This window comes from Aotus nancymaae, unplaced genomic scaffold, assembly GCF_030222135.1.
Source record: "Aotus nancymaae isolate 86718 unplaced genomic scaffold, 86718_ANA_hifiasm-v0.15.2.pri h1tg000092l, whole genome shotgun sequence".
In the NCBI taxonomy this organism is placed as follows: Eukaryota; Metazoa; Chordata; class Mammalia; order Primates; family Aotidae; genus Aotus; species Aotus nancymaae.
Genome location: NW_026988507.1, coordinates 3352705 through 3376794, shown reverse-complemented (window position 1 = coordinate 3376794; position 24090 = coordinate 3352705). Strand labels below are relative to the sequence as shown.

Genomic DNA, 24090 nt, shown 5'->3' with positions numbered 1-24090 from the left:
ATAAAGAGTAATAAAAATGTATTCATGTGGGCTATTGAAGCGTTTTTCTAATTTTTTTGCAAAACTTAAAATATTTATAATGGTAGAAACTCAGAAATATAAGCACATATATTAGTCTTACTGAGATAATTAGAAAGAAGCACCAAATAGGCTTTTAATTTCAATTCTGATCAAAAAATTTAAAAAGTAACTATGTAGGAAATAACAGCTCAAAGGCATTGGGAAACCTTGACATAGAATAACCTCTTACCTAGTTGAGAGGATCAAATTCCTGAAAAGTTCATGACAGGAAAATTTCAGGTTAGTAGTTTCATAGCTTAACGGGAAGGTATGGTTTATGCAGTTGGGGCCAGACCTACTAGGTCTAGATGAGTAGATATTTCTCAAGCTTGTCCCTCTGCCTCGCGAAGCAGAGGTTTTTAATCTGGTGCATGAAAACGAGATCACAAGGCACAAATTGGCAACCCTTCTTGCACTTGTTATTGCTCCCTCCCCTCAAATCAAAACCCAGTTCTAAGGAAACCCCAGGAACCTCTTATATCTTCTAAGCCTTTAGACAAAAAGATCTCTTCTCATTGTGCTTCCATTTTTATTCCCTTTCTGTCAGTGAGGTCCTGTGTCTTACTCTTTTTCTCTTAATTATTCTCAATCATACTGACTGGGATTTACATATGTGATGTTAAATTCATGCAATTTCATAAAAGATACATTGAAACAAATTCATATTATGATTTTTGCATAGCTGATTACAGTTAAAATTAATTCCTATTGGTAAAATTACTTAAATATACTACTAAAGTAATAGAAAATTATTATTAATAAAGGTTATATGTCCTTTAAAAATATTTTCTACAGATGGATAGTGTAAGCATAAAGTGTTAAATCCTCTTTTTTCAAGAGTTGAATAAAGAGAAGTAATACTAAAGTTAGAAGATGATAGGTTTTTGTAAAGGTTTGCTTTTGACTTTCACCTTGGGAGAATAAGACCTGCATATTCATCTGTCATTGTAGTAGGGAGAGCATGTAAGTGTGACCTTCATAGTTCATGCTAGCAATTGTTTCTTTTGAGATAATCCAATGTGGGGTCTTGCTGTCACTCATCTTCTGGGAGTATTCTGTAAACTACTGGTAGGTTACAGGGGCATGTCAATGAGTTCTGCCATACTAGAGTGTTAAGAGAAGCAGCTTAGACAAAACCTATGAACCACTTCTATATGAATCATATTTTCATTTATTCCAAACCAGTTCCCCATTTTATTTAAATATTATTTATATGCTGATTTTTTAAGGCAAATCAGATTTACAGAATGAGAAAAGCAAGTAAATTGTTCTTTAAACATGATTTTTTCTTGATCCTTGGCAGAAGTTTTATAATCTAGGCCCCCAAAATCAAACATCTAATTACTTAGCTTCGGTAATATAGTATGACTCATTTTTACTTTTTTATCATGAAAATTTTTAAATTTAAACATAAGTATATGGAATAATATAAGGAACCCTCAGCTGGCGTTAATCAACATCAACCATGGCCAATCATTGCATCTAAACCACTGTGCCCCCTCTCCCATTGTTTTAAGGTAAATCTCAGATATATAATCACATAATAAATATTTCTATGTGTATCAGTAATAGAAAAATATTTTAAAATGTAGCCATGTGAGACAGTTTTAACAATCAAAACAACAACTAGTGCTTACTGGTTATATCTTGCAATGTTACAGAAAGTTGAGCAAGTGGCTGTGGGTGAGTAGACCAGTACACAATTTGAAACCTGATTGAAAGGACACTCCATTTCAGGAAGAAATGTTAGGTAAATCATGGGTGTTAATGTGGAATTGATCAAAATTAGGCAAGATATAGCCTGGAGGATCCCCAAGGCAACAGAAGAAGAAATGACAAGTTGCAATTAAAAAAGAAAGAGAATCAATTTTATAAGGGTTAGACTGAAGAAGGCAGAATTTTGGAGTTGGAGAATGACATTTCAAAAGTCATGTAAATCAACACAATTCAGAATATGGGTAATCCTGTAGGAGAAATAACTAGATTTCATCATCAAATAAATTGCAAGAGGTAGAAAAAAGACATGAGAGCTGATTGAGCCTAGGGATTGAAAGAGACTTAAAAGATATACCAACCAATGAGAGTGAGAACCCTGTTTGGATTCTGATTCAAACAAACTAAGGGGAAGGGAGGGAGAGAAAGAAAGAGATGGGGTGGGGGAGAATGTGAGAAATAAATGAACACTGCACGAAAATTGATAATATTTTAAAAAGTTGGTTTGATGAATATGCTAATTTCCCAGATACGGTCATTGCACATTATATATATGTATCGATATATCACTCAGTGACAATTACTAAATACCAATTAAAAATTAAAATAAGAAAATAAATGTTGGTTATGTTTAAGATGTGATGATATTTTAGTTTTTTGAGATACATACTGATCATTCATGGATCAGATTATATGATGACTTAGATTGGCTTGGAAATAATTTAGTAATGATTGTGCTGGGGTAGCAAAGGAGAAAAGATATGAGTATAGATAAACTACAACAGACAAGTATTGATTATTGTTGAGAGATAAACTACAACAGACAAGTATTGATTATCGTTGAAACCAGGTGAAGCTGGAGATTCATTACACTATTCTCTGTACTTGGGAATGTTGAAAAATTTCCCAATTAATAAGATTTGTTTAAATTTCCTAGTTTGGAACTACTACACAGACTTTTCTTGATAGTCGCTCCAAAAGTTTAAAAGCAGAAAGAAGATACTATAAATTCCTTCAGCCAACCAGAAGTATTAATTAACTAGCACTTTTGAGTTTGTCATTATAGATGAAATTTATAATGATGAATTTGAAACACTCTGAAACATTGAAATGTTAAATTATATGCAATAAAATTCTGATTTTAAAGTGGACCTCACTGTGTTTATTTAACAGCTTTATTGAGGTATGATTGATATATAACAAATCATACATACTTAATGTATACAACTGATGAGTTTGGACATGTATATACATCTGTGAAACTATCACTACAATAAATGCAATGGATATATCCATCACCTTCAAAAGTTTCCTTGTGTCCTTTTGTTTAGCTTTGTTTGTGGTAAGAACAGTTAACATGAAATCTACCCTATTGAAGATCCAAGATGGCTGAATAGGAACAGCTCCGGATTGCAGTTCCCAGCAAAAACGCAGAGGGTGAGTGATCACCACATTTCCAAACGAATTTTTACTGCCCACAGACCAGGGGATTCCCAGGTGGAAAGCTCCACGAGTCTCCAGTGCGGCTGGAAAGAGCTTGCACAGTGGGTCTCCACACAAAAACTCACACAAATCTGGGCGCTGTTCAAATGGCAACGGAATGCCTGAGAGACACATTCGCCCGTTCAACTGAAAAAAGGGGGTTGAAATAGGGAGCCAAGTGATCTGGCTCGGCTGGTCTCACCTCCACAAAGACCAGCAATCTGAAATGCTCTCAATTGAGAGTTTCACAAGAAGCACAGCTGGAACCCAGATGATCCAGCTCTGTAGGGGGAAGGGCATCCATCATTACTGAGGCAGTCCACCACTACCGAGGCAGTCCATCATTACTGAGGCAATCCGCCATTACCGAGGCAGTCTGCCATTACAGAGACAGTCTGCCATTATTGAGGCAGACCACCATTACAGAGACAGTTCTAATTATACTCCTATAAATGAAACTGCAAGGAAGTGCACAGAGCAGCTGGGCAGAGCCCACGGTAGCTCAGCAAGGCCTCTGCTGGCAGACTGTGACTAGGCTACCTCCTCACTGGGCAGGGCATCTCTGAAAAAAGGCAGCAGAATGACGGGAACTTATAAATAAGCCCCACCTTCCCAGGACAGAGCACCTGGAAAAAAAAAAGTGGTCAGGAGTACCACTGCAGCAGACTTAAACGTACCTGCCCAGCAGCTCTGAACAGAACAACGGAGCTTACAGCTCAGCATTTGAGCTCCTATAAGGGACAGACTGTCTCCTTAAGCAGCTCCCCAACCACCGTATAACCAAAGAGACACCACATAAAGAAGAGCTCAGGCTGACATCTGGCAGGTATGCTTTTGGGACAAAGATAACAGAAGAAGAAACTGGCAGCAATCCTTATTGTTCTGCAGCCACTGAATGTGATCCCCAGGCAAGCGGGGTCTGGAGTGGACCTCCAGCAGTCCTACATCAGGGGGTCCTGACTGTTAGAAGGAAAACTAAGAAACAGAAAGAAATAACTTCATCAGCAACAAAAAGGACATCCACTCAGAGACCCCATCTGAAAGTCACCAACCAGAAAGACCACAGGTAGAAAAGTCCATAAAGATGGGAAGAAACCAGAGCAAAAGGATGAAAATACCCAAATCCAGAATGCTTCTCCTCCTTCAAGGGATCACAACTCCTCACCAGCTAGGGAACAAGGTGGATGGAGAATGAGTCTGATGAACTGACAGAAAACAGGCTTCAGAAGGTGGGTAATAACAAACTTCTCTGAGCTAAAAGATCATGTTCTAACTCAATGCAAAGAAACTAAGAAACTTGAAAAAAGGTTTGACGAAATGCTAAAGAGAATAAACAGCTTAGAGAGGAATATAAATGAATTGATGGAGCTGAAAAACACAACACAAGAACTTCATGAAGCATATATGTTTCAATAGCCGAATCAACCAAGCAGAAGAAAGGATATCAGAGATTGAAGATCAGCTCAATGAAATAAAACGAGAAGGCAACATTAGAGAAAAAAGAATAAAAAGAAATGAACAAAGCCTCCAAGAAATATGCGATTATGTGAAAAGACCTAATCTATGCTTGATTGGTCTACGTGAATATAATATGGAGAATGAATCCAAGCTGGAAAACACTCTTCAGGGTATTATCCAGAAGAACTTCCCCAACCTAGCCAATATTCCCCAACCTGCCTTCCCCAAGGCAGACCAATATTCAACTCCAAGAAACACAGAGAATACCACAAAGATATTCCTCAAGAAGAGCAACCCCAAGGCACATAATTGTCAGATTCACCAGGGTTGAAAAGAAGGAAAAAATGCTAAGGGCAGCCAGAGAGAAAGGTCGGGTTATCCACAAAGGGAAGCCTATCAGACTCACAGTGGATCTTTCAGCAGAAACCCTACAAGCCAGAATAGAGTGGGGGCCAATATTCAACATCTTAAAGAAAAGAACTTTCAACCTAGAATTTCATATCCAGCCAAACTAAGCATTATAAGCAAAGGAGAAATAAAATCCTTTATGAATAAGCAACTTGTTCAGAGATTTCATCACCATCAGGCCTGCTTTACAAGAGCTCCAGAAAGAAGCACTAAACATAGAAAGGAACAACTGGTACCAGCCACTCCAAAAATGTACCAAATGGTAAAGACCATCGACACAATGAAGAAACTGCATCAAGTAATGGGCAAAACAATGAGGTAGCATCAAAATGGCAGGAACAAATTCACATATAACAATATTAACCTTAAATGTAAATGGGCTAAATGCCCCAATCAAAAGACACAGACTGGCAAATTGGATAAAAAGTCAAAACCCATTGGTGTGCTGTATCCAGGAAACCCATCTCACATGCAAGGATACACATAGGCTCAAAATAAAGGGGTGGAGGAAGATCTACCAAGCAAATGGAGAGTAAAACCAGGAGTTGCAATCCTAGTCTCTGATAAAATAGGCTTTACAGCAACAAAGATCAAAAGAGACAAAGAAGGGTATTATATCATGGTAAAAGGATCAATGCAATGAGAAGAGCTAACGATCCGAAATACAGGAGCACTCAGATACATAAAGCAAGTTCTTAATGACCTACGAAGAGACTTAGACTCCCACACAATAATAGTGGGAGACTTTAACACTCCACTGTCAATATTAGACAGATCAATGAGACAGGAATTTAACAAGGATATCCAGGACTTGAACTCAGACCTGGATCAAGCAAACCTAATAGACATTTACAGAACTCTCCACCCCAAATCCACAGAATATACATTCTTCTCAGCACCACATCACATCTACTCTAAAATTGACCACATAATTGGAAGTAAATCACTCCTCAGCAAATGCAAAAGAACAGAAACCATAACAAACAGTCTCTCAGACCACAGTGCAATCAAATTAGAACTCAGAATTAAGAAATTAACTCAGAACCAGACAACTTCATGGAAACTGAACAACGGGCTCTTGAATGTTGACTGGATAAATAATGAAATGAAGGCAGAAATAAAGACGTTCTTCAAAACCAACGAAAATGAAGACACAACATATCAGAATCTCCGAGACACATTTAAAGCAGAGTACAGAAGAAAATTTATAGCAATAAATGCCCATATGAGAAGCAAGGAAAGCTCTAAAATTGACACCCTATCATCAAAATTGAAAGAGCTAGAGGAGCAAGATCAAAAAACTCAAAAGCTAGCAGAAGACAAGAAATAACTAAGATCAGAGCAGAACTGAAGGAGATAGAGACACAAAAAAACCTTCAAAAAATCAATAAATCCAGGAGCTGGTTTTTGGAAAAAGATCAACAAAATAGACAGACCACTAGCCAGATGAATAAAAAAGAAAAGAGAGAAGAATCAAATAGATGCAATAAAAAAGGATAAAGGTGATATGACCACAGATTCCACAGAAATACAAACCACCATCAGAGATTACTGCAAACAACTCAATGCACATAAACCATTAAACCTGGAAGAAATGGATAAATTCCTGGACACTTGCACCCTCGCAAGCCTAAACCAGGAAGAAGTCAAAACCCTGAATAGATCAATAACAAGGGCTGAAGTTGAGGCAGCAATTAATAGCTTACCAACCAAAAAAAGCCCAGGTCCAGATGGGTTCACAGCTGAATTTTACCAGATATACAAAGAGAAGCTGGTACCACTCCTTCTGAAACGATTCCAAACAATCCAAAAAGAGGGAATCCTCCCCAAATTTTTTTTATGAGACCAACATCATGCTGATACCAAAACCCTGCAGAGACTCAACAAGAAAATAAAACTACAAGCCAATATCCATGATGAACATAGATGCAAAAATCTTCAATAAAACACTGGCAAACCGATTGCAACAGCACATCAAAAAGCTTATCCATCAGGATGAAACAAGTAGGATTCATCCCAGGGATGCAAGGCTGGTTCAACATACTCAAGTCTATAAAAGTAATTCACCACATAAACAGAAACAAAGACAAAAACCACATGATTATCTCAATAGATAGAGAGAAGGCCTTTGACAAAATTCAACAGCCCTTTATGCTAAAAACTCTCAATAAACTAGGTATTAAAGGAACATATCTCATAATAATAAAAGCTATTTATGACAAACCCATAGCCAATATCATACTGAATGGGCAAAAACTGGAAGCATTCCCTTTGAAATCTGGCACTAGACAAGGATGCCGTCTCTCACCACTCCTATTCAATACAGTATTGGAAGTTCTAGCCAGAGCAATCAGGCAAAAAAAAAAAAAAAAAAAAAAAAAAGAAATAAAGGGTATTCAATTAGGAAAGGAGGAGGTAAAATTGTCTCTATTTGCAGATGACACGATTGTATATTTAGAAGACCCTATTGTCTCAGCCCAAAATCTCCTTAAACTGATAAGGAACTTCAGCAATGTCTCAGGATACAAAATCAATGTGCAGAAATCACAAGCATTCCTATACACCAATAACAGACTTAAAGAGAGTCAAATCAAGAACGAACTGCCATTCACAATTGCTATGAAGAGAATAAAATACCTAGGACTACAACTAGCAAAGGATGTAAAAGACCTCTTCAAGGAGAACTACAAGCCACTGCTCAAGGAAATAAAAGAGTATGCAAACAGATGTAGAAACATTCCATGCTCACAGTTAGGAAAAATCAATATTGTGAAAATGGCCATACTGCCCAAAGTAATTTATAGATTCAACACTATCCCCATCAAGCTACCAATGACCTTCTTCACAGACCTGGAAAAAGCTACTTTAAACTTCATATGGAACCAAAACAGAGCCCACAGAGCCAAGTCAATTCTAAGCAAAAAGAACAAAGCTGGAGGCATCAGGCTGCCTGACTTCAAACTATACTACAAGGCTACAGTAATCAAAACAGCATGCTACTGGTACCAAAACAGAGATATAGACCAATGGAACAGAACAGAGGCCTCAGAGGCAATGCCACACATCTACAACCATCTGATCTTTGACAAACCTGACAAAAACAAGCAATGGGGAAAAGATTCTCTGTTTAATAAACGGTGTTGGGAAAACTGGCTAGCCATGTGCAGAAAGCAGAAACTGGACCCCCTCCTGACACCTTACATTAAAATTAACTCCAGATGGATTAAAGGCTTAAACATAGAGCTAACACCATAAAAACCTTAGAAGAAAACCTAGGCAAAACCATTCAGGACATAGGCATAGGCAAGGACTTCATGACTAAAACACCAAAAGCATTGGCAACAAAAGCAAAAATAGACAAATGGGATCTAATTGAACTCCAGAGCTGCTGCACAGCAAAAGAAACAATCATTAGAGTGAACCAGCAACCAACAGAATGGGAAAAAATTTTTGCAATCTACCCATCTGACAAAGGACTTATAGCCAAAATCTACAAAGAATTAAAACAGATTTACAAGAAAAAAAACAAACCCATTCATAAGTGGGCAAAGGATATGAACAGACACTTTTCAAAAGAAGACATTTATCAGGCCAATAAACATATGAAAAATGCTCATCATCACTGGTCATTAGAGAAATGTAAATCAAAACCACATTGAGATACCATCTCTTGCCACTTAGAATGGTGATCATTAAAAAATCTGGAGACAACACATGCTGGAGAGGATGTGGAGAAATAGGAACACTTTTACACAGTTGGTGGGAGTGTAAATTAGTTCAACTATTGTGGAAGACATTGTGGCGATTCCTCAAGGACCTAGAAATAGAAATCCCATTTAACCCAGCAATCCCATTACTGGGTATATAGACAAAGGATTATAAATTTTTCTATTATAAGAACACATGCACATGTATGTTCATTGCAGCACTGTTTACAATAGCAAAGACCTGGAACCAACCCAAATGCCCATGGATGATAGACTGGACAGGGAAAATGTGGCACATATACACCATGGAATGCTATGCAGTCATAAAAAATGATGAGTTCGTGTCCTTTGTAGGGACATGGATGAACCTGGAAACCATCATTCTCAGCAAACTGACAGGAACAGAGAATCAAGCACTGCATGTTCTCACTCATAGGCAGGTGTTGAGCAATGAGAACACATGGACACGGGGAGGGGAGCATCACACACTGGGGTCTGTTGGGGTGGGGACTAGAGGAGGGACAATGTGGGGTAGGGAGTTGGGGAGGGATAACATGGGGAGAAATGCCAGATATAGGTGATGGGGATGGAGGCAGCAAACCACATTGCCATGTATGTACCTATGCAACAATCCTGCCTGTTCTTTACATGTACCCCAGAAACTGAAATGCAATGAAAATATATATATATATAGATATAGATATATATTTTTTTTTAAAGAAATCTACCCTATTAACACTTTAGTCCCTAACAATGGACACTATGCTATGCAATAGATCTCTAGAAGTAACTCATCTTGCATGACTGAAACTTTATGCTGGGTGAACAGCAACTCTCCATTCTCCATTTCTTCCAGCCCCTGGTAACCAGCGTTCCGTTCTCTGCTTCTGAGTTTGACTACTTTAGCTACTTCGTATATGTGGATTCATGCAGGATTCATCCTTCTGTGACTGACTTTTTTCACTTAGCATATTTTTCTCCAGATTCATTCATGTTGTCACAGATAGCTGGATTTCCTTATGAAGGCTGAGTAATTTTCATTTTATATATATACCATATTTTCTTTCTCTGTTCGTTTGTCAATGGACATTTAGGTTGTTTCCATAACTTGGCTATTGTGAATAGTGCAGCAATGAACATGGGAGTGCAGGTATTGCTCTGAGGTTTTGATTTCAATTCTTTTGGATATATATCCAGAAAGTGGGATTGTTGGATCATATAGTAGTTTGATTTTTAATTTTTTTAGGAATTTCTATACTGTTTTCCATATTGCCTGTACTAATTTATATTCAAACCAACAGTGTACAAGAGCTCCCTTTTCTCCAAATGCTTGCTAGCCTTTTTTATCTTTTGATTTTTTGATAATAGCCATCCTAATGTGGGTGTGGTGATATTTCACTGGGATTTTAATTTGCATTTCCTGATGATTACTGATGTTGGGCATCTTTTCATATACCTGTTGGCCATTTGTATGTCTTTTTGAATAAATGTCTATTCACCCTTTTTTTAAAAAAATCATGTTATTTGTTATGTAGGTGTTCCTTATATATTTAGGATATTGAATTCATCAGATACATGGGTTGCAAATACTTTCTCCCATTCCATACGTTGCCTTTTCAAAGGAAAAGACTGTTTCCTTTGCTGTGCAGAAGCTTTTTAGTTTGATGTAGTACCATGTGTCTACTTTTGCTTTGCCGCCTGTGCTTTTGGTGTCTTATCCAAGAAATCACTGCTAAGACCAATGTCAAAAGTTTTTCCCTATGTTTTTTTCTAGGAGTTTCACAGTTTCAAGTCTTACACTCAAATTTTTTGTCCATTTTTAGTTTTTTTTGTTTATGATTTAAGATAAAGGTCCAATTTTATTTTTTTGTATGTGGATATACAGTTTTCTCAACACTTTGTTTTAAAGAGGCTGTCTTTTCCCTATTGTGTGTTCTTGGGACCCTTGTTGAAGATCAGTTGTCCATATATGCATGGGCTTAGTTCTGGGCTCTCTATGGTGTTTGACTGATCTATCACTCTCTTTATGCCAATACCATAATGCTTTTGTTGTATTGTTTGTTTTTTGGTACCACATTTTTTTTTCAATTACTATAGCTTTGTAATATATTTTGAAATCAGGAAATATGATGCCTCCAGCTTTGTTTTTTCATAAAATCACTTTGGCTATTTTGAGTCTTTCATGGTTTCATATAAATTTTAGGATTATTTTTCCTGTTTCTTTAAAAAAAAAGTCATTGGGATTTTGATGAGGACAGCATTTAATGTGTAGCTTATTATGGATAGTATGGGCATTTTAATAATGTTAAGTCTTCCATTCCATGAACACAAGATGTGTTTTTATTTATTTGATGCTTTAATTTCTTTTATTGGCCTTTTATAGTTTTCAGTATATAAGAGGTTTACCTCTTTAATTATGTTCATTCCTAAGTATTTTATTCTTTTTGATGTTACTATAAATGTGATTGTTTTGTTAATTTCCTTTCAGAATAGTTCATTGTCAACATATAGAAATGTAACTGATTTCGTATGTTGATTTTATATCCTGCAACTTTACTGATTTGCTTACCAGATTCAAGAGTTTATTGTGGAGTCTTTAGGATTCTTCTACATATAAGATCATGAAATGTATGCATATCAAATATGCATTTATGCAACCCAACCTTTAATTTTTTGGTTTTTTTTTACATCTTGGGGAGGGTGTTATTTTGACACACATGTACATGTACGTTCCAATCACTTAACAAAGAGTAATTATTTAAGGTACAATCACAGAAATAGAATAAAGTTAGAATCTCTTAGCAAAAATAAAATCTGTGCCAAACATACATATTTTTATGAGACCTAAGATGGGAAGACTCCTTCATTTTCATCTATTTGTGTCTAATCTCAGTGGGTGGGCAACTGGAGATTCTCTCTTCCTAACTGATAGACATAAACGGACCCTATCCCTTCTTATGACAACAATTAGGGTTGAAAGACAACTTACCCAAAGACCAAAGTTGATAAGGTCCTTATGGCTGAGCCAAAACTCACAACCCACTGTCTAACTTCTGAGCCTAGCTCCTAAGACAGTCCATCACCATTGGATACCTACTTTATGTTGAATATGACTCATAAAAATAGGATCCCTGTCTCCAAGACATGAGGAACTGAAATGGAGGGCTGGGGCAAATAAAGTAGGTTTTGTGTAGGAAGAATGATGTGACTTCAGAGAGAGAAGAGTGGATTCCAGGCGGGGGACATGGGATCAGAAGTTTGACCTCGGTAACACCAAACAAGGGTCTATTTCAGCTAAAATAGAATGTTTGCGTAGAGTTTGGCTGAGGTTGTTCTTGATTACCAGGTTAAGAAGTTTGAACTTCAAGGAATTTTGGTATAAAGAATAATGAAAAGCATTATATTTGGCTTCATTCTTCAATGTGGATACCATAATAACATTATGAAGTAGTTTAAAAGTAATTGTGCAACATATACAGTTTAACATATAGTTGAAGAGTAATCATACAATGCACATACGGCATTTCTATTTTATTTTTCTTTCAAAAACTGCATTACTTCTATTCAAAGAAAAAGTTTAAAAAAATTAGAAAACAACCCTCCCATCACCCCTTAAAAAACAATGCCTGCAATGTTCAGAATCATAGTCAATATATTTACATTTCTTATCACACCTTCCTAATGACTGTCGTCATTAGTCAAATAGGTAAACAATATAAGAGTGGTATACAAAATTCAGTGGGTCTTTTGTTTGGTCTCCTGACTTACAGAGAAGTGTTCACTCCCTCAAGATTATAGGATTAAATTATCTTCCCTGAGTACACGCAGGAGATATGACCCAAAAGAATACCCTGCAAAGTGATGTGAGGTATCTAACGTTTGGTTAAAATAAAATACATTATAAAAACAGCACAAATAATTCTATTCCATTTCAAAAGACTCAGAAAAGCAGATCTGCCTATAAAAAGAGTTATAAATTATTTTAGCTGTGATGGTTCTTCATGTTGAGACTTTGGAACCACCATTGCCAACTATATTCCATCCTTTCCCAAGGTTTAGTATAAGGAATATTTTTCTGGTAACAGAAATCATTAAAACGGAGACTCAGGGCAGTGCATTCAGTTGAACTCAAGTCTAGTCAGGGCTCCAGACAGATTGTTTTAATCTGTGAATTGACAATATGTCTCTGAAATTCCAGAATATGAAATTCTAAAACCTCAAATGCTTTCAGATTGTAGTGGACATTTGTTCTCTCCTCTGGAGGAGGAGTTCTCCAATGGGTACTGGGTGAGGGGAGGGTTTGAGCCTAAGTCTTCCAGGTACTATTCAGAAACTATGCATTTCTGGCTAGCTGCAGCCTTCAGTTTCCAGGCTTCTCTTGCTTGTGAGCAGGCAGATAAAGAATAACATTTCATTTTAAAACCCGACTTGAAGGGGCCTCTGGGAGACCTCCTTCTAGCAGCAGATAAGGTGAAGGTCAGCATAGTGTAACTGACAGTCTCTGAGCCTGAACATCCTGCCCTTGATAGTTGCCCTTGGGCTAAAGATGCTGTTTTGGGCTCTGGGTGACCCCTGTCAAACCCGGGAGCTACTCACTGTCATTTCCAGCCATGCCTCTGTCCCTGAGTTTGCAGTATGTGTCTGAGCATAGACTGGCAGGGAATTTCCTATTGCAGAGGCATTGTTTTGATTCATTTCAAGAACTCTGCGATGTCTTAACTACAGTAAAATCACAGAATAAATTACTGTACGGCTGTAAAAACTTCAAAAGTTATTAGATATACCTTATTGTCTAAGTACATACTTTTTTCCGTCCATTTCCTTTTCTTCTTTCCAATCCTCCAGTGATTTCTATTTTTAAATGAAGATGGAGTGTATACATCCTTTTGCCCTAACACATAAAAATGTCATTTTGAAAATAAAAATATTCACATTTTGTCCTCATACTTTTCACCTCTCCAAGCACCCTCAAGTTATCTCTTTAATCCCACTGAAGTTCCAATTTCCACTGTTTCACTGATTTAAAAAACAAAAGAAAATGTGCAGCACTAGATAGAGTCAAACAACTGGAATACTACTCAGCATGAAAAAGGACCAAACTGTCCATCTACTTAATAACTTTCATGGATCTCAAGAGCATCAAGATGAGTGAAAAAAAAAAAAACAAAACAAAAACTCAATCTCAAAAAGTTCACATGCAGTATGATTCCATTTATGTAACAGTTTCAGAATGATGAAAATATAGGGATGGAAAACAAGTTGTTGCCAGGGGTAGTGAGGAGGAGGTGGAGATAAAGAGGTAGAACAAGGGAGATCTTGTGCAAAACACAGGTGGAAGTTCTGCATCTTGCCTGGCCTACAGTGGGTCAGATTGCACAAATCTACACATGTGGCAAAATGACATAGAAACTATACACACATTATTCCAATGTCATATTGGAATAATATGGGTTTAATATTGTACTAAAGTATGTTAGATGTAACCACTGAAGGAAACTAGGTGAAAGGTTTAGGTAGCCTTCTGTGCTACCTTTGCAACTGGATGTGAATCTGTAATTACTTTAAAATACAAAGTTTTAATATATATGTCAACCATCAGTACAGATGCCTCTGTACAGAAAGAATAATGAAATATAGCATAATGGCACATGCCAAAAAGGTATGATACTTTTTTTTAAAGCATACTGTTTGTTACTAAAGAAATACTAAAGAATTGCTTCAAAAAATAAGAATTAATAAAACAGTAATGACTGTATGCTCAGGACTGCAATAAAATAGCTATATTTCAGTGTTCTCAACCTTTTGATTACTTTTCAGGCATTCACAAAGCGAAGTTGGAAACACGAACCCTTTTACTTAGATCACTTTAACAACAGAGGTCAGTTTAGTCATACGGTTTTAAAGACTATTCTGCATCCATGAAACACAGTCCTCCCACTTGGAAAAGTTCCAGAAACAAGACTATAGCCTGAATAGCACCAACTAGCATGCACGAAATGCTTCTTAAAAGCAAGGACTGCCACAGCCTCTCTTCTTAATGAATCCCTTCTACCTGCCTCATTTTTCAGTGCTTCGCAACACGCCTTTTTCTCTTTCCCCTTTCACTTTCGTCTCACCCACTCTCCCGGTCCATCTAATCGAGTTGCCACGCAAAAGCAGGAAGCAAACCTGGGCGAGTGGAGTGTCCCGAGGCGGCAGCCTCCCGCGGTCCTCCGTGCACGCCACCACCCGGCTCATGCTCCCAGCTCTGCGCACACCCCAGTGGCCGCCCAGGACTTGTGGTCACTGGAGAGCCCCCCAGCCACGCCCCTAGATGCTGGCGGCCTTCAGGAGTACCAACACTGCAAACAGAACAGCGACCCATCCTGCTGTTAAGCCAGCGTTGCCTCTTGGTAAATTGCATCTTTTTTCTTCTTTAACATTTTTATAGTACCACGAGCGTACCCAGTGTTATTAAATTATGCCAAAACAAAGAGCAAAGTCCCAACTCTTAGGACTATGCTGTGTAAAATGAGCAAATGACGCAAGGCAAAATGACAGGACAAACACAGGATGGGTAGAAACAGTTACGAGTGAAAGGGAAGATAGAATCAATAAGACTTTCACTGGACCAAAAAAAATGGAAAGGCTGTAAGGGCCCCGAATCCTCATAGCAGATTATAGAAATGAAGATTTGCAATAGTATCTATAGTAGCAATCGTATTTTATTGAGTATTTATGTGCCGTGTGGTATCATCAGCACAATAATTCTGTAGCATAGCTACTATTTTTAAAAGTGCCAGATATGATTCTAAATGCTTTGCAAATATTCACTCATCTATCCTTCTAAAATCCCTGTGCCGTAGGAGCTATTATTTTCCCCATTTCACAGATGAGGGCAGCAGTAAGGTGGACCAACTAGCTCAAGGTGACTCAGGTAAAAAGTGGGAGAGCCAGAATTGGAACCCAGGAAGTTGGAATGATAGAGTCAAGATGTGAGCCCAGGAAGCCCAGCTTTAAAAGGCGTCAGGATCCATATCCACAGTACCTTGCCTACCAAGCTTATAATCTTAATCATGTGCAGTCACGCAAATTAAGTAAACGATTTAAAGTTATTTATATTGAGTATAAACAATGCAAAAAATCATTTTTGCAAAGGCCTTTAATAGGTCAATGAAAAACATGTTTATTTAAAGAATATTTTCTCTTAAAAAACAGAGAAAGAAACAGGTTTTCCTTCCTTCCTTCACTCATTCAACAAACATGTACCAGTGTCTGTTTATACCAGGCACTGTGTGAGGCACCAGGGTGACAGCAATGAATAAAAGAGACCCAACTGAGAGGAAACGAGGGTACTGAGATGATAGTAATTTTAATGATGAGTACGCATTAGATTTATCAGGAACAACAGAGGGAAATAGCCTACAAGACATAACCGTATTGTACAGGGAATAACATCCTCTGGGCTGGACTGTCTGGCATGAGTGTTATTTAGTCCTTTTCCCCATTTTCTCTCCTTTTTCCTTTATTTTAGTTATGATAGAGGAAATTGTGCTATAAAAACATTTTATTTCATTTGTGAACATTTCAAATAACGGGTTGGGTGGTAGAAGTAACTGAATTCCCTTCCTAACAACATTATGACCAAGCATGGATATGGTAAAGAGGTATGCAGACTTCTGAGCTTGGAATGAAAACCTGGAAAAATAGATCCTTACAGAATAAAAGTTTTCAAAGTCTGTTATGAAAAGCCAGGATCTTGACTAGCATAAACATCTACCATAAAGATAAAAGGATGGCATGTGTTACTGTCATTCAATTCCCTACCTCACCTTTTTTTATACATTTTTACTTCCTGACTCTGCTCTAATATACTAAAGTGAAAAACAAAGCCATTAAAAACTAAAATCAGAAGAGAAATCCCCGCCACTTCTCCCCTCATAAAAGCATAGAAGAATATTTGTTTGGATTTTGTTGTATGTTTGTGTAAATCTTATCTATGCAAAAATAGAATATGCCCTTGAGAACCAGAAAAATAATTTAGTTTTTCCTTAAATGGAAAGATAACACTTTGTTGTCTTATCTTTCCATTTGAGCACTGGTTTTAAATCCTAACATTAAAAGCAATCAAAAAAGCTATATGCTTTCTATTATGGGATCATAATAAAATGATAAAATAATAATAAAATGTATTGCTAATTCCTGTATTCAATTACTTTGTTCTGTTAGCACAGGTAACTCAAAATTCAAGGAAGGAACAGAGCAAAGGGACACTTGCAGAGAGAATGTACAAGAACCTCCCTGACCACGCATCCCTCCCCACCCTCCTCCCAAGCATTCTCTACTGATTAAGAGTACTGAACTCTTAAATTCCCGAACTGACTCCCTTCTTATCCTTTCTCATTCTGGTCTCTTCATTGAGAGTCCTTTTCTCACATCCTCCAATTCTTTGCCTAGCTAACTTTTATTTTTACTTCAAAACCTCACTCAGGTTCCACCTGGTCTGTAAACGTTCTCTGACCCCCTTCCTGAGCCAGGTTCTCTGGTAGAGTGTTTTTTTTTTCCCCCTGTTTTTTTACCATGTTGTATTGCAAATGTTTGCTTATCTATTCTTTCCTCCACTAGACTCATTCATTGTTCCACAAACATTTCTTGAGTACTTGGTATTTGCCTAGCACTGTGTTAGGTGCTAGGGAGATAGGAATAAAAGAAACTCCCTAATATAATTTTTGGAAGATAGTAACACTTGATAATTATTTATGGAATGAATGAGTGAAATTAGGTCATGACATACACGGTGGAAGGAAGAACTAAGAGAGACATGAAACTGATTCTGTTTTTCCATGTCTCTCATCTCTCACACCATATTGTGTTATGTATCACATTTCTAACACCCTTGTTTCCTTACATTTTTGTTCGCTTCCCTCTGGTTGTCTTTATTTTACTTCTGTCTTTATTGCAACAAGCAGGATCTTTTGCATGGGGTAAATTTGATCCTAATACCAGCATTATCACTTATTAGCAATGTGACTCTTGGCTCCTTCCTTAACCTCTTCAATTTCCTGTCTGTAAAACAGAGATAACAAATACCTATCAAATAGAGTATCATGTGAAGATTAAATGAGATTCCCATTAAAGGGCTTAGTACAAAGCCTGGCTCTTAAAGCACCTTTCCTTTCTTTTGTCCCTCCCCTATTTCTACCCCTTATCCTTCCTACAGGACATCATCAGGGCAGTAGTGGCTTGCAAGACGATTTCAAGTGATACATGGAAGCACATATTTTTAAACTGTATAATTATTTTGAAACATTATTGTTTTGATGTATATAAAAATATGTAACTGAACCTCTGATTTTATAGAAATCTTTGCTTTAGATATGTAAAAAGTTAAAGAAAAAAAGGTTAAGTTTCAAAAAAAAAAATGAAACTGATATAGATGCTTGAAAACACTGCAGAAATGAACAAAGGCAATGTCATGTAAGAAGAAAAACATTAAGCACAAAGTCCACAAGCTGTCACGTGTACTGTGATTGTCCTCAGCACATGTTTGTGCTGATAAACTGAAATGGAACATATGTACACTATGCATATCTCGAATGTCACTTACGTAGAAAAAATCCAGTCCTAAGACTGCAAAGATTCAGAGACTTTAGCTGCATGATCATGTCTTTAGCTTGTTTGGGATAGGATTAGTCTGTAATAGACAAGAAGTCAGCTCCAGGTCCCTAAAAGTCACCTGTCCAGCTCTACTCATGATAAAGAACAAAGTGAAAGAGAATTTATTTACATTTATGAATCATTAATGCCCACGTAGAACTTCCAAAATATTCTGTGTTCTTCACACTGTCTATCACCATTTTCTGACCTATAAAATGTGTATAATAATAGAATCTATCTCATAAGATTGTTATGAAGGTCAAATGTTAACATAAAGGAAGCACTTAGAAACATATAATGTAAAAGTTCCTACATGTGTGTGAGCCAGAATTATCATTAATTTAGTTGAGAGCAGCCTCCAAAGAAAGTTACTTATCTCTTTACATAACCAATCTTCCAGCCTTTTGTTGCTTTGTGATAAAATCGGCCTGATCAAAAGCTTCCTGTCTCTGAACACTGGTATTCAGAAATTTGGAAAGATCAGATATTCTTTGCAATGTCTCTGCTTTTACAGACTTCTACCCAAAACTTAGATTTTCTATAGATTCATTTGTTGGAATTTGAGAGGTCCTCTCTCTCTCTCTCTCTCTCTCACACACACACACACACATACACACACACACTTATTGTGTTGCACAAGGAGAGAGTTCACCAATTTCAGCGACGTTTTAAGAGACTTGTTTGCAGTGGAAACAACAAAAAAACACAACATGGGCTGATTTCCCCAACCCCCTGCTAGGCCCTGGAAATTGAGATCTAAACGTAGGATGCTCTCTTTGCAGACAGTTTAGCACTAATGATTATGTTAGAGCTGCCCAGAAGCAAAAAAGATGGCTAGAGGATTGCTAGAAATCAGCAACAGGCCATTCACTGTTGAATCCCTGACCTCTCCCCGCTTCCCTTAAGGTAAGAAGCTGCCTGGCCGTCTCCCCTCCCCCGATTTCTCCCCCTACCGAACCAAATGGATAACTGAGCAGTGGGTTCTTTAGCCGGAGGATGGGGTGCTGGGCTAGGAAGAGTCTGCAGGAAGTACCTGCCTGGATGAGCTTATTGCCCCTGGGCCACTCCTACTCCCTTCACACTATAGATTTAAGATCTCCCTGGGACAGGTAGAAATGCAGCTTTTGCTCTGAGAAAATAGACAAGCACCAACCTGTCCTTCTCCAGCATAATCTGGGCCCAGGTACCTAAAGGCTCAAAAAAGGACCGCGGCCTGGGAATCTCCGGGCCCTAGTCAATTTTCACAAGTCCCCGCATCACTGCCTCCTGCACTCCTCTGCCAACGCCCTGGCACACCTGCGACTACGTAACCCGCAGTTTACCAACTTAGTTCACCCCTTTTCCTCCAAGTCATCACCCCGGTGAGCATCTCTAGGTCCAGTCCTGGCGCTCAGAGGAAGGGCAATCTCCTACCTCTCCCTGATGGATCACAAAGAGGAGCTGGGAGATTCGCCGTTTTCCTCACAACCGGCACCCTGTGCTGGCCCAGAGCGCAGCGCCCACCTGTGCCACCGCTAGACTTAGAGTCCCTCTCCGCGCGCTGCCTGGGCGCACCGCTGGTGAGTGGCGCTCACCACCTCTCCTGGGCTCAAGGGTGCTCCCGGCTCACGCTTCTTGGGGTTTCCTCGTCCGGGATCTCCCTCCCTCGTCTCACTTTCTTCCTTCATTCGCTCTTCTCTCAGTTTTTCCTCCCGTCCTCACCCCACGAGGTCTAACCTTTAATCAGTTCCTGCCTTCTGCCCCTCCTCCCTGGGCTTCTCTTCGCTCGGTTCCTGCGACCCCACTATGCGTCCCGCTCACATTTCCGCCCCGCCCCGCCCTTCACTCCCACGCGAAGCAGGCCTGGCTATCCGACCACGCGGGAAGCACCCTTCAGAACCACTGGCGCAGTTTTCAGACCCGCCCACCTCCCAGAAACCAGGTGCCCACATCCTGCTCTGCTCTCGCCTTCTCACTTGAAAGAGACTCCTTGGGAGGTCCCCAGGTCAGAGTCCCCCCGCCAGGGGAATCATGCTGGTGTCTGGGGCGACCCAGTTGTCAGAGAGGACGGGTCTATTTTAAGCCTGGCACCCAGTGACCCCGCCCTGAGGACGCAGGCGCGGCTCCAGGGACTCGGGTAACACCTTGCCAGCGGGATCCTGGGCGGTCGCTGAGCCAGCTCCCCCTGCGGAGTCGGGCCTCTCAGCCAGGCAGGCGGCGCGGCCACGGAACGCAGCCCCAATACAACCAACTAGAAATCCAAGAGCCCAGGGAATCCCCGGGCGGGGGGCGGAGGTACCCCACGTCCCAGTCCCCCTGGTAATAGGCTACCTTGGCAAAATCACCTCTCCTTGAAAAAGAAGTCACACGTGAGCCCGCCCAGTCTCTTCCCTCCGTGTGCCCTAGTTTACGTTATTTCTAGTCAACCCAGTCATTAGCGTGCAGTAACCCACCTAGAGCGTGAATCTTTGGAAAACAGTAAGAATTAGGAACCATAAGCAAGTCATGAAAAGCCCCAGACATAAGCCCTAGACGACTGAGAAACCGGGCTACACACGTGCGCGTGTCCCCCGTGCGTACACACAAGCACCTATCCAGGCTGGGATCCAGCTGCAAGTTTGGACATTGACAAGTCTCTAAGTCTAACAAGAAAAAAAAAAATCACTCACCCGCCTCTTTTACCACCCTTTCCAGACGGATTCAGAGAAAGTATCAGAAAGGGATGGATGGAGATACCCTTCTTTCTTTTCTTTTCGCCTTTCTAAAGAGTGGAAATTTCCATCATGTGATAGGGGCAGCATCCCCAGTGTCGCGTTTCCTGCGGACCCTCCCTTCCAGGCCAGCCACCAATCGTCAGGCGGCAACCTGAGAAGTAAACCAAAGCATCCACCCAGGTGGGGCCGAGATGTCCAGCTGTCCTTCCAGAGTGAAGCCTGGAAGCCCAATCCCTGCTTCCTCTTTCCTGGGTCCAGGATAACAGAGAAGATCCTGGTGTAAGTTATTTTTTGACGGTTAGGTTTCTTCCATGAACCAAGGTTGCATTTACTGGATCTGTCCTATAAGTTGAAGTACATGTGGATATTTATTTTAAAGTCTGTAAGAGTGTTCAGGGTAGGTGACTCACTAAATTTCCTCCTGCTATGGAGGTGACAAACCTGAACTTTACATAAAGAAAAAGAAACATTTGGGAAAGGAGTACAAATGAAAAACCTGTCATTCACAGTAAACATCACTCTATGCATGAAGGAAACAGGATAACTTGCTAGTACTTAAGAGTGGGTCTTTGGTGATCATTTTTTTCTAGAATTCCAGTTCAAGCATAATCCTCAGTATATATGAAGAAGGAATTAGGCTATAATAATAAAGAGCACACCAACTTCAATTGTTTGTTAAAGTTACAACCACTGTAAGGAAAACTGTTTATGTTAAATCTATTTTCTAGTATTAAACAAAATTCTTGTTTCAAAGAAGGCCCATGTAACAAATATGTTCACATTCCTCAATTTATTTAGTAGTGAGTTTTCATTCTTTAGGGAAAAAAAATATTCTATGGAGACCTTTTCCCCACAGTTTATCTAAGTCACCAGGCAACACAATTTGCATTCTGAATTATCACACATTCAATTTAACTTTATTCAGAATGGCAAGTTTCACTGCTCATCCATACCATGAACACCTAGAAGCTTCTCATTTTACAGCTCTCAATAACTGTTAACACCAGCAACAGCTTAGTGCTTAAAAAAAAATAGGATAACAGCAGAAGCCCACCTGGATAATGCATAATAATCAGGAACACTAAAAACACTGCATGAATGCACACACACATCCACATCAAACTGTACTAGGACCGTCTGACAATACAGATTCAACAGAAGGATGATGTAACACATTTTCACTGGAGCTACCATTTTAAAATCTAAAAAAAAGAATGTAAACATATTTGTTTTATAAAAATTTGTTTTCTCCTTAGCCTCCAAGAAAATATGGTAAACCTCTCTATCACAGCAAGAAGTTTACATTTTGTGGAATTGAACTAATTCAGAATAGTTTTGAATTTCCTATCTGCTTGTTGAAACTAGGTTCTCTTCACATTATCACACTTCTCCATTGATTCTTATTTTATAAATATAGACATCTTTTATAAAGCTACTAAAATGTCAAAATTGGCAGGATTTGGAGAGAATTGGTGAGATCAAATAAAGATTAAAATCATTTGAGCCTTCTCAAGATAAGCAATTCCAAGACACAAACTGGTTTACTGTGAAACTCCTCAACTTTTAAATGGACTGCTTATTTAATCAGTTCTCATATGTGTACATATGGCCCATTCTCCATAATGCCAGGTTCTGAAGAGTGAAGCACATCTCAGGGATATTCCAGAATAGAAAAGTAAACTTGAAATTCGGGCTAATTTGGCTGCACAAAGGAAGGCTCTGACACAAACACCTTTTCAAGGAGGTTGTGCCTCTCAGACACCGACCTCCCTTGAGATGTCTCTCCCTCTGGGCTCGGCCTGCCCTTAGGTAGCCCCCTATTCAAGTCTGGTGACCCCATCTCCTCCCATGGAAAACCAAGGGCTGCCCACATTTACTCATCCTCTGATTCAACAGGTATTTATTGGTTACCTCCTAAATGCTAGATGCTAGGAACAGAACAGTGAACAAAACCAAGCACAATTCCCATCTTTGTGGAGTTTATAATTTTGGTAGAAGCAAATATTTTAATCAAAAAGTAACAAGAATAAACACAAGATGACAAAACTGCAGTGATGAAAAGATACACTGGGTTTGGGGAGGGACTTCACTAAGGAAATGACTCAAAGATGAGTGTGGGAAGGTGTTTGCTTCTTAAAGATGATTGCAACTTAGCATATTTATATGCTGCAGGATGCCCAAGCCTGTAGTTGAAGCAGGTTATGAGCTGGTGCTCCTGAGATGGTGAGAGGAGGGGATCCATCTCAGTGCAGCAGTTGCCTTAGGTAGCAAGAGGGACACCTGGCCTGCTCAGATGTTCTCTACTCATGCTCCCCAGAGCCAGGCAAGCTCTAGTCTCCAAAACGGGATAAATGTGGAACTAAGATTCCCTTTCTATCTCCCCACCATAGGACAATCTGTGTGACTAGGTTTCCTGTGAATCCATATATCTCTCAAAGGCACACATTACTTTCCTAGAGATAGCCAGGGTTACTTTTATTATCCTGGTCCTTTCTTAATAATGGAAAATCTAATCCACCCCCAATATGGTGCTTTTGTTTTGCCCTGCCCTAGGTCAGCCACATGGCTCTAAACATCAGAGTGCACTGCTTGTCAGTGGTTGCTTCCTTTGCTATCTAGGAGAAATGATCCAGCTCAGTGGAATCTTTCCGATATCGGATCCTCCACTGATGAGCAAGATGGGGCATGAAGGAATTTGTTAATTCAACTTGTCACAAAGAGTTCAGAAAAAAAAAAGTTTGGCCCTTATAATAAGCCAGACTGTGAATGGGAAAAAGTTTCTGAGTGAGTCAGAAAGGAATGAGCCTCCCATGCAAGGCCAGAGTACCTCCACTTTAAGGAGAATTTGTTTCATGATGTCAAGAGAGGTTCCTTTAAGCCTTAGACACATAAACAAACAAAAAAGTGGGAAAGTCAATATGAAACTGAGATTT

General features: G+C 39.1%; 1 protein-coding gene across 4 annotated transcripts in view; it reads right to left on the bottom strand.

Annotated features, from left to right (window-relative positions):
- The window catches only part of SLC38A4 (solute carrier family 38 member 4), an 81211-nt gene extending 60016 nt beyond the window's left edge, over positions 1–21195 (bottom strand). The window contains exon 1 of one of the 4 annotated variants that reach the window (XM_012459095.3): positions 21113–21195. The gene's annotated coding sequence lies outside the window, so the exon portion shown is untranslated. Of the gene's footprint in view, positions 1–14996; positions 15019–19967; positions 19990–21112 lie in introns of those variants that run through there. The other 3 variants (XM_012459094.3, XM_012459097.3, XM_012459096.3) reach the window with 3 other exon arrangements.
- Positions 21196–24090: the final 2895 nt, after the last annotated feature.